At 46.3% G+C, this 11,676-nt stretch overlaps 1 long non-coding RNA gene across 1 annotated transcript; it reads right to left on the bottom strand.

Annotated features, from left to right (window-relative positions):
* Positions 1 to 290: 290 nt before the first annotated feature.
* LOC114050632 lies at positions 291 to 10,639 on the bottom strand. Its single transcript, XR_003570044.1, has 3 exons — positions 10,482 to 10,639; positions 6,636 to 6,737; positions 291 to 508 (listed from the first exon to the last, which is right to left on the bottom strand). It is a non-coding gene; the product is annotated as an uncharacterized LOC114050632 (long non-coding RNA).
* Positions 10,640 to 11,676: the final 1,037 nt, after the last annotated feature.

The following is an 11,676-nucleotide window of genomic DNA, read 5'->3' as shown; positions in this document are numbered from 1 at the left end:
CCCTCATTTTTCAGTTGATGAAACTGAGACTCGAGTTAAGTGACTTGTTCAAGGCCACATGGGTTGCAGGTGGAAGAACTAGACTTTGAATTCAAGTTCTTTCAACTACAAATCTTTGTAATAACGAACTAACAAATTCATATTATAATCATGCGAATTCAGTGTCAAGTTGTACAAAGCAAAGTTGCGTAGCAAGAAAGGCATTTTATATGAAAGGTTTGTTAAAGAAGTAAACCATCAGTAAGGTTAATTGTATAGTCAATCAATTTAATTATTTTACTCTATCCTAAGTAGTTTGCACACCACTGCAGGAGTGTTTCCATGTTCTCTATCCTCCTCCTTAGTCAACAGCCATTATCATCCTCTTCATTCTTCGGACCTTTTGTATGTGTGTCATTCTTGCCTCCTTTAGTTGGTGGGCATGGAGAACCATATTCTTTTACTGCTGTGGCTGCTGAACCAAGGAGAGAAGGATTCACCCATTTTAGCACAGGACTAGAAAGTGGCTCTGTGATAAAGATAAAAAAAAGAAAAAGACCTATTCGTACAAAAATATTGGCAGCAGCTCTTTCGTGGGGGCAAAGAATTGGACGTCGAAGCTGAACAAGCTGTGGTATATGATTGTGATGGAATACTATTGTGCTGTAAGAAATGAAGAGCAGGCAGATTTTAGGAAAACCTGGAAAGACTTACATGAACTGATGCAGAGTGAAGTGAGCAGAACCAGGAGAACATTGTACACAGTAACAGCAATTTGGTACGATAATAGGTTGTAAATGACTTAGCTCTTCTCAGCAATACAATGATCCAAGACAATCCCAGAGGACTCATGATGAAAAATGCTGTCCACCTCCAGGAAAAAGAACTGATGGAGTCTGAATGCAGACTAAAGCAGACTATTTTTCACTTATTTTGTTCGAGTTTTCTTTAACAAAATGACTAATATGGAAATACATTTTACAAGATGAACATGTATATCCTATATCAGTTTGCTTACCATCTCAGGGAGGGGGGGAAGAAAGGGAGGGAAGGAGAGAATTCAGAAGTCAAAATAAAAAAAAATAACCAAATGTTGAAAATTGCTTTTACATGTAATTGGGGGAAAATATTATTTTTTATAAAAAAAGAAAGAGGATCTGGGACTTCCTGCACAGAAGGACTCTAACTTTGTCTTCATCTCTCTCTAGGCAGGGTCTAGGGTTCTCATAAACCTAGGACAGTCACCAGAGTGTTCTGTTTTCTCCCCCCATTGTTAAGGCTTTTTGACCTTTTGGGAGACTGGTCAAGGGTAGACCATCTTCCTGCCTCTCCCTCTCCCCAGGCCTGGGCTTCATGATCTTGAGAATAGCAAAGAGAACCCTGGTTTCCTTTCCATCCCCCTAGGTTCTCCCCACCCTCAGCTCATCTGGTTTCATTAACTGAGAAGGGAAATGCTTGGCTGTCTTCCTTCCTGCCCCCATCAATATTTATACACACCCCAGGCAGTATTTTGTGATTCAAATAGGCTTTTCTTGAAAAACAAAGGGACCAACCTTAAATCTTTGAAAGGCAGTTAACCAATTTTTGCATTTTATGAGTGAAAATAATCCTTTCCCTTTTCTAGAAATCATTTTACAATCTGGGTGACTGGTGAGCCCGAGGAGGCGTGTGACAAACAGGGGAATGCAGAGGGCCACTGTGCAATCTGTTGCCCTGTAGTAAATCCTGGTGATGTGGCAGCCAGGCTGGGGGCCTCAGGAAGCAAGATTGATCCCCTCTGGGTTCACCAAGGAGTCTTCATTGCTGATTGCTGGGAAACCGGAGAGGGTGTGGGATGGAGTCTCAGCTGAAAACTGACAGGAGTGGAGGGGGTAGATGGAGGGAGAATGAAAATATTACGAGCATATAGGCAGGTAGGAAGACCAAGTGATTGTGAGTGGAGGCAAAAAATGGAGGAGGTCTGAGCTGAGGGTTTACTCAGGCAAGCTGGCAACAACAAATCTCAGGGATGGTGGGCGTGGGGGATGGAAAGCTGCCCATGGGATAGGGTCAGGATGGGGAAGGGTTGGGAGGTCAACGGCCAAAGAGGACAGGGAGAAGGGACAGTCAGGCCTGCCAAGGGGGCTGGCAAAATATGCATAGTTAAGAAGAAAGAAGAAGTTCTGGGGTCTAAATTTGAGTTTGACAGGGAGGAGAAGGATGAAAAGGGAAGAAAAAGGACAGAAAGTCTAGAATATTCTGCTTTTTTTACCCCCTTCCTTTTCCCTTTTATCCTTTGATCTATAAATTATCCTTCCTCTTCTTCCTCCTATTCTCTTCCTCCCTTCCCTCTTCCCTTCTTTTCTTCCTTTTCTTCTTTCATTTCTTTCATCTGTCTCTCTCTCTCTCTCTCCCTTCCTCTCTAGATTTGGGCTCAAGTATCACCTCTGATGCCTACTTGCAATGTCATCCTGGGCAAGTCTCTTAACATTGTCATGCTTTAGGCAGAGAAAATGCCAGCCTTCACTGGCCAAGGAAATTTCCTTCACCCAGGAGTTCCTGACATCAGTAAAATTGAAGCTCCACACTCTCTCAGTCCCTTTTCCTTATATAATGACAATAACATTCACTTGGGAAGTTATTCCCCAGTGGATAAACTTCATTTTCTAGAGTCTGAGTTGGTGCAAGATTAAGTATTTGCCGAGCCTCTGGACCAACAAATGGGGTTGTAAGGTGGAGATGTACACACAACGCTCAGGGCATCATTCACAATCAGTGAGGAAGGGGAAATGGAAAGAGGCCTAATCATTGTCCCCATTCTCAGATGATAAATAGACTCTTTATGATCACAATAGTATTAAGTAGGGCATTTTCCTCCCAAGGAGAGGTTTTGGTTTTGGCTGCCTGCTGGGAGAAGGAAAGGTTCTTCTTTCTCCTAGAATCACAGAATAATGAACTTGAGGGCCGGCTGGGACCTCAGGGGTCATCCGTCTGTGGAGCTCAGAGAAGGAAGTGACTGGTCCAGGGTAACACAAGTGCTCTGCAAGTCATCCACTCTTCCTTCCATGAAGCTATTATAGAGAATTGGTGATGGGTCATTAAGGCTGTCCTGACTGTCACCTGGGAAATGAGTTCTGGGAACTGGACACATTTTGATTGAAATAGGTAAGACTGTGAAGGCAGCCGTGGGTCCCGGAAAGGGAAAAGGAATGACAAAATCTCAATAGAGGGATGCATCCCACAAGTTTGCTTCAGGACCAGAAGAGATGTGAATGGACACAGATATGACCATCCTTATCTAAAACCAACCTGAGTACAACAAGGAAACAAAACACAAAAAGGTCATAATATATGTGTCTCCTAGGATTCATATGCAATGAGAAAAAGGAGAAGTCAATTCAATCAACCACCATGTGTGCAGTGTACTGGAGACACAAAGTGAGAAGTGAAACATCTTTGCCCTCAAGGTGTTTACATTCCACTGGGCAGCTTATCACCTCCCCCCACCTCCACATGCACACACTGAGTGATGTAATGACCTTGAAAGGGCTGTGCTTCTGCCTTTGTGTCCCTAGAGGTCATCCGTAGTGCCTGGCCCAGAGCTGGAAATTAGTCAGTGTTCCTGAAATTGAACTGAACCATCAGTGAATGGCAGTCCCCTTTTCCTGCACTGAGCTCAGACAGCCACTGCCAGAGTCCATGGGGGACAATAACAATCCCCTTCTTGAACTACTGAATGTTAGCTGTTTGACTTTGCAGTTCCAAAACTGAATGCTCAAGATGGATTTTTCAGGTCTCTGGCTATAAGCCACCTGCTTTCTGTTAGAGAATAAAATTGTTTCAAATAATTATTTTAAATGACATTTGTGCAGTACTTTTAGTTTGGCAACACACTTTATGCCCATGATGTCATGTGAGCCTCATAATAACCCCGGAAGGCAGGCCCAATAGTATTCATAATATCACGATTTACTGACGAGGAAACTGCCTTAAAGAGATTGGCTCCTGGTCACTAGCTGCTAAATGTCAGAAGCAGGATTTGAATTCAGCTCTTTCTGACTCTGGGTTCAACCTGGGCAAAACTATTTCACAAGAACTGTGTGACTTTGGGCAAATCACTTAACCTCTCAATGCTGGAGGCCACTCTCTAAGCCTGTAGTTTGCAAATGAGTAATAGACCTGTGTTATTGGAGAGAGTTTTCTCACCTGGGCATTCCCTATGCTGAAGAAACCAGTCCCTGTCTCTAACCCCATATAATAAAAATGACATAGGTCATATGAGAGTTTTTGTGGGAAGTCCACACAAGTCTCGAGCTGGAAGGGACCTCAGAAGTCTCTTCATTACACGGATAAGGAACCTGAGACCCAGGGAGATGAAGTGATTTGCTCAGGTGTCTGAAGTGGGATCTAAACTTTGGACTTCTGAAGGAAGAGCCCATAGTCTTTTTGATCTGGACACGTTTCTCTTGGGTCTCGACTGAAGGAATCTGCCTCCCCCTCTGCAATGTGAGCTGCAGGTTGCACAGGAGGGGCTGGGTGGTGGAGAGGGAGAGTCAGGGTGTGTGCATAGTGGTGGTGGTGGGGGGGACCCAATGAGTAAAACAAAATGGATTATGAATTTGAAAATTGCCAATTATGTTGTATCACACAGCTCAGAGCGTTGGCACAAAGATAGGGCACAATCCAGATTTTTCAGCTTAAATGGCTTTACATTCAAGCAAGCAAATTAACCATAAAATGGGGGGGGGGGGACACACACAAAATATCCCAAGGAAGAATAAACTGCAGATAATAAGCACCAATCTGGTGTTGAATGCAGCCCAAGACACCAATTGTTTTAAGTCACGACAAAGACAGCTGAATGCTCATCTTGCTGCTGCCGAGCACGGATGATTGCCTGCCATGAGTATCTTCCCTCACAAATAACAGTTTTTTCGCTCTTAATTTTCTGCTAAATTGGAAGCTAACTGCTCCGCACATTGTCATTGGAACACCTGCAGCTGTAGTGGATTTCCGCACCCCGTTTCTTGGAGGTAAAACAGCTTCCTTGCTCGTCATTATGGGGCTGTCTGCCTTTCATTGTGCCCCGGCGCTAATGATTCAGGCAGGCTGGTCAGTCATTAAGTGTCAGGCAAATGATAGCGTGTGCACCGTGTGACTAATGGGCCCGCACAAGTGAAATCACAGAGGCGCAGTGCCCATCACTCACTTCCCCAACAGCCCCAGTGTGGCGCGCGGCGGGGAGTCCAGTTAAAACCAGCCTTGTAAAATACATTTCCTGCTTGATGCTCTGGAGCCTGTGCCCAGAGAGTGAAAGTGAGGCTGGGGTGGAGGGAGAAGGGAGAATGAACGGGGAGGGGGAGCCGAGCCCAGCCCGCTCAGCAGAGCTGGCACCAGGGCGCAGATGGGGCCATGCGCGTCGACCAAGCCTCAGCTTGGCCCTCTCTCTTGTGGCTGGAGCCACGGCCAGTGAAGGCCCCGGGAAGAGAGCTCCCCAAATCTCTATTTAAAATATGGAAGTCAGAGGCCATCGTCCACACTGGCACGGATTGATGGGGAGCTCACGGCAGGAGCATTAGCAGAGGGAGGGGAAGAAGGAGGGTTTCTTAATTGGCAATGGGCGAGCTCCGCGCGCATTGAGGAGAGACAGGAAGACCTGGGCTCCAGGTCCACTTTTGACATGGACTGGCTGCAGGATCCTGAATAAGTCACTTGTCAACGATGTATCACAGAGAAGATGCTGACCTTGCAAGAGGAAATTCCTCCTCAGGTGCTCCCCAACCTTCAGAAAACCACAGCTCTAGCTCCTACCCTCACGCAGACCCCATGCTGGGCAATTAAGGTATAATGACAGTTCCCGCCCTCAAGAAGCTTCCATGTATCCTCTAATAGCACATTCGAGCATTGGGGCAACCAGTATTGATTAATTATTAACTACTGGTCAGGCATGGGCTGAGTGTTAGGGATATAGAGAAAATTCAAGGACAGACCCTGTCCTCAAGGAGCTTACATTCTGACAGAGGAACCAACAGGCACATATCAGATACATGTAGAGTAGATGGATGGCACCCTTAGAAGAGAAGGGTCTAGCAGCTGGAGAGAAGTCAGTCCAGCTGGACCATAGAATGCACAGAGAGGAGGAGCGTGGAAGAGGCAGGCCGGGTCGAATTTGGGAAGTTCTCTAAATGTCAAACAGAGGAGCTGAAGTGAGAGGGGGGAGGGGTAACATGGTACTATCTGGGCTTTAGAAAGAGCTCTGCAGGTACCATGACTACTCCATTAAAAAAACGACAAATGAACAATTTTCTTAGAGAGGCCAAAAAAGGCTCAGGTGGCCTGGGGGGGAATAAAAGAGGTGGATGTGAAAAGTTTATGAAAACCCTTTTCTGCCTAAACCCATCCAGGTCAGCGGTGACTGGCAATGGTGGTCAGCGGGCGAAGGGGACGCACCAGAGATGTGTGTGCCAACAAGCCCCAACCTTCTCAGCCTCGGCTCCTCCACTGCAACGTGAAGAGGTTGGTGGACGGCCTCAGAGTCCTGTGAGCCAGATCTATGAGCTCAGGGTTCATTGGCAGCTCCTCCACTGCCCACATCCCAGCACTAGCGCTAAGCAAGATCTCCCGCCTGGTACCTCTTTTCTTTCTTCTGCTTACTAATCACTATTCTGGATTCCTACCTGTGACGGTCAGGTGTCCCTTCCTTCCTTTGGCTGATGCTGTCAGGAGTAGAACACTCAGAGCTCCAGCAGAGATTCCATGAAGCCTGGGTCCAGGGGTCTCTGCAATAACAAATACCATGGAACGCTCTATTCTTGCCCCAATGGAGCGGCGACCTCATCGGTGTGTGCACCCCCTCCAATTAAATAGATCACAGCCAGTCCACGAGCACCTGCCCTGTGTCTCTCTTGTGCACGTTTCCCATAAGTTCCCTACAGGAGCCCAACCTGCTGGGGTCTCCCTCAATTTCTTGTGATGTCATGCTTTCTACTAATTCTCCCTTGCTCTGGTCATGGTCCAGCTCATCATCTTCTCTCTCATATTTGTCTTCATTCCCTCCTTTGCCATTCCTCATGTGTAATTGAGCCCAGGCTGCTCACGCCCCCAGTGCCTTTGCGTTGCCCTCTGGGTCCCTGCTGTGGGACAAGAACTGGTAACAACAGGAGGGGCTTCCCTCTGCCGATTGCCTCCAGACATGTAGTTTCCCCTATTAGATTGTGAGCTCCTTGAGGGCAGGGACTGGCTTTTTGCCTTTGTCACTCCGGCAGCTTAGCCCAATGCCTGGCACACGGTAGGTGCTTAGTAAATATTTATTGACTGCATAGGAGTGTAAAAAGCACAGTATATGATCTGACACTGGAAGGATAATAAGAGATGCTCGTATCCCAGATACCTGGGAAGGATCCTGGAAATATTAAATATTTAAAATGTAGACAACGGTAGTGGACTGGCGGTCTAGATGGGTTATCCAGAGTGTGATTTTTCTTCCCTCAAACGTCAACATTTAGACTCCTTCCCCACTTACAGGATCATTGGCTTAGCTGAGCTGGAAGTTGGATATAGCAGAGCTGAACCTCAAACCTGGCGCCTCCGACTCCAACCCTGCCTCTGTCCTTGGTAGGAGGCTCTCAGCCACTTTCCTGCCCTGTCCCACCCCACCCTATGAAAACATAAAAATGACAGGAATTAAATATAACAATATATTGGGTTAATTATTGAAAGAAGTTGTTTCTGCTAACTATCTCCTGAGCATGGAGCTGGAATCACTGAAATGCACAAGATAAGGAGGGTGTTTGGAGGTCCATGACCTCAGAGCTGGACGAAGACTCTGTCCTTGAGCCCAGGGACCCTTGTTCTGTTCAAACTGGTGTCTCTCTCAGAGCCTAGCACGGTGCCTCGGATGGAAGGTGTGTATGTGTGTTCCCTGCAAAAGGAAGGACTTGCTATAGGAGTCCTATATATATAGTGGGCTTGCAGGGCATGACTCGAAGCCCCAGTTGGCCAGATGAGCAGAGGAGCCAGAAACAGACTGGAGCAGAGAGGAGGGTCGTGGTGGGTGGCAGCCCCCGCCGCAGGAGCATGGCTCTGCCTTCCGCCTCCTAATGTCTAGGAGCCTTTGAAAGCAGCAAGCCCTCCACCCATCAGGCAATGAGTTTAATGACACAAGCCTTGGGTGTCTCTGCCCTGGCAAAGCACTGGCTGCCTCTCGCTCAGCCAGCTTAGAGAATAGTTTGCTAACATTTTTTGAATGCTTTAAAGGGATTATAACTCAAGTTTGAAATTTTGAAAGTAATACCATGAATCCTGCAAATATTCACTGAACAGACTTTTTGTTTTGCAGAAAGTAGACTGCATCTTTACTAGTATCACATAGCCGATAACATCGAGATACAAGTAAGACTTTAAAAAGAGATCAACTCTAGAACTAAAGAAAGTAGTTACTTTTAAAAAATCCTACATATTCCTTTTAGTCTTTTGTTCTTTTAAAATTTAATCTGTTCTCCCCACTACCCTTCCCCTTATCCCTCCTCATCAAGCTAGGAAAAATACATAGCTGAAAGCCACATAAATTCCCACATTGACCTTGCCCACAAATATGTCTCTGCATTCTCTTTCAGAAGGTGAGGGGTGTGGGTCATCTTCCTTCTTTTCTATTAGTCATCTATCACTGCAGAGTTCTAAAGTCTTTCAGAATTCTTATGGGGAAGGGAGTAAGGATTTATATAACGCCTACTATATTCCAGACATCACACTGAAAGCTTTACAAATATGATCTCACTTGATGCTTAGGACAACTCTACAATATATGTGCTGTTATCATCCCTCTTTTACAGTTGAGGCAAACAGGGTAACAGACTCGCCCAGGGTCACACAGCTAGGGAGTGTCTGAGGCCAGATTGAACTCAGGTCTTCCTGACTGCACCATCTAGCTGTTATTCTTTATAATATTGTATAAAATGCTCTCATTCTGCAATTAGTTCACAAATGAAAACCATTCATTTCATCGTTTCTTATGGCACAGTATTCATATTACGGCATATTTCATTGATATACCACAATTTATTTAGTCATTCCTAATGGGAAACACCCCTTAGTTTCTAATTTTGGGCTACTATGAAAAGAGCTTCTACAAATATTTTTGCACAAATAGGTCCTTTCTTCTTTCCTTGACTTTTTTTCGGTTGTCTAGGCCTAGTAGAGATAGTGCTGGGTCAAAGGCTATGTACAACTTAGTAGCTTTGGGGCGTGGTTTCAAAGGGCTTTCTAGAATGGCTGGCCCAGTTCATAGCTGGACCAGGACCTGTTCCCCCACAGCCCCTCCAGTTTTTACTGTCTTTAACAGTCTGATAGGTTTGAGGGGCAACCTCAAAGTTGCTTTAATTTGCATACCTCTAATCATTAATTTCTCTAATCATTAATCATTTGCATTCTCTAATCATTTTCACTTGGCTGCCAATAGCTGGGTTTTCTTATTTTGAAAATTGTCTGTTCATATCCTTTGACTGTCTATTGGGGAATGGCTCTTAGTCTTATGAATTTGAAGCCATCCATAAGCATTTATTAAGCACTTACTGTGTGCTTAGCATTGTGCACAGACATCTATTCAACACTTTCTGCTCTCAAGAAGCTTACGTTCTTTCACATACACATCAAAGTAGGTACGTGTTTTCTGTCTGTCTTTTGGACTGGACTTATGATTCCACTGGCACATGGAACTCCTGGGTGAGATCTTCCTCTCCTGGCAACTTAGCGTCCTAGAGGTTGGCCTGGGACACTGGGAGGTTAAGTGACTGCCCCGGATGTGTCTGAGGCAGGACCTGAACCCAGGGCACCCCGACTCCAAGGTTGGCTCTCTGGAATAGATACTCTCATTTTGTTGTTGTTGAGTCATTCTAGTTGTATCTGACCCCATCTGGGGCTTTCTTGGCAAAGATACTGGAACGGTTTGCCATGTCCTTCTCCAGTTCATTTTACAGATGAGGAAACTGAGGCCAGCAGGGTTAAGTGACTTGCCCAGAGTTACACAGCTAGTGCTCAAAGTCAGATTTGAGCTCGTGAGAATGAATCTTCCGGACTCCAAGCACAGCACTCTGTGCACTATGGCGCCACCTAGCGGCCCTATGCATTCTCATATATAAGACAAATTCAAAGTCACGTTTTCTTGGGGGTGGGGCAGGGAAGTGGGAGGAAGCCCGGCTACAACAAAAATCCTAATCTGTCTAGCTGCTGGTATCTCTTGAAGCATTCGATAGGATCCCAGAATTAGAGCCAGAGGAGAACTTGGAGGCCAACCCCCTCATTTTACAGATGGGGAAACTGAGGCAAAGGTGGACCCTCAACTTGTCCAGAGTAACCCATCTAGTGAGTAGCTGAGATGGGATTTGACCTTAGATCTTCCTGATGCCCCGAGCAAAGTCTCCAACTTTGAGACAGCCAGAGCTGCCCCAGAGCTGAATGGGATCCCTCCCCTGACACGCAACCATCTTCCCTGAAGGTCTTCAGACAGAGCCTGGAACACCACTTACCTGTCAGAGTTCCTGTAGGGTAGATGAGGCAACCTCAGTCATTCAGGCTCAGCTTGAACACCTCTGAAGACACACGACAAGCTGTGAATTAAAGAAGTAATTAGAAATCTTTCTCAAGAGTAAATTTAGAGCCTACAATGTCATAACACAGGTGTCTGCTCTAGGAGAGTTTTGTCCCCTGTATTACAACGAAGAGGGGAAATTTCCCAAGACACAAACCCTTCCCTCCCCGACGCCCGCCCTCACCTCAAACCTCACTGCATGTACATCTTGCATTTTTTGGAGACACAGTCAACTGGGCACATTGTTATGAAAAGTGAGCTAATGGCCCTTTTGGGACAGATGCCAGGGTTGAGCTGGGCACTGCCCTTATTCCAAGGATTGTGTTAACCCAAGATGTTGTTTTTCTGCTACCCCGAGCCTGTAAAAGGCAGGACCACCTCCAACATGTTAATTTGCTCCCTGGCACTCAGTGACACGATGCCCGTTTGGTTTCCGTATTTGTGAATGGGATTTTTTTCCTCTGGCAGAGCCACTCAGCTGGGATACTGGCCACCAAAGTACTGCCAAGAAGGAACCTGGGACTTCTCTATTTGGTCTCTATTTATCTTCTGAATCTGCTCCAGGGACCCTGAAGATCGGTTTGGCTCCATCGTGAAGGTAGGACTGAGATATGCAGGTCCCCCAGAGGGAGAGCGGACAGGGGCACGAGGAGGCTTCAGGCACATCCCGGGGCTCTGGGGGACCAGGATCCGTCTGGGTCTCAAGCAGTGAAAGGAGAAGGAAAGTGATTGGTGTGGGATTGGTAGCCTGGTCTTACTTATCACGTTTGACCCCCTGTAGTTCAGATCTAACTTCGGCACTCTGGGGTCTGTCCAGGAAAGCCGCCATGCTCCTCATAAGAGAGCAAGACCATCGCAGAGAAACGTACCCTGCAGGAAATCCTTCCCTTACATGTAGATGAGGAAACAGAGATCCAGAGAGTGAAGCGACTGATCCCAGGTAGAGCTGAGATTTGAACTCAGTACACAGGGCCTCCAAGCAGCTCCGTCTTCCTATCCTCCCTTATCACCCCCCTTCCCCTACCAACTTAGAATCTTCTGCCCAATTTTCCCAGAGTTCTCTGGCCCTTGACCGCCTGTGTGGTTGCTTCCTGGGCCTCTGGGAAAGGAGGGAGTGATAGTGGACGGCCTTT

This window comes from Vombatus ursinus, unplaced genomic scaffold (genome assembly GCF_900497805.2).
Source record: "Vombatus ursinus unplaced genomic scaffold, bare-nosed wombat genome assembly UNPS02014799.1, whole genome shotgun sequence".
Taxonomy (NCBI): domain Eukaryota; kingdom Metazoa; phylum Chordata; class Mammalia; order Diprotodontia; family Vombatidae; genus Vombatus; species Vombatus ursinus.
The sequence above is the reverse complement of the archived record's forward strand: the minus strand, read 5'-3'. Positions and strand labels throughout refer to the sequence as shown.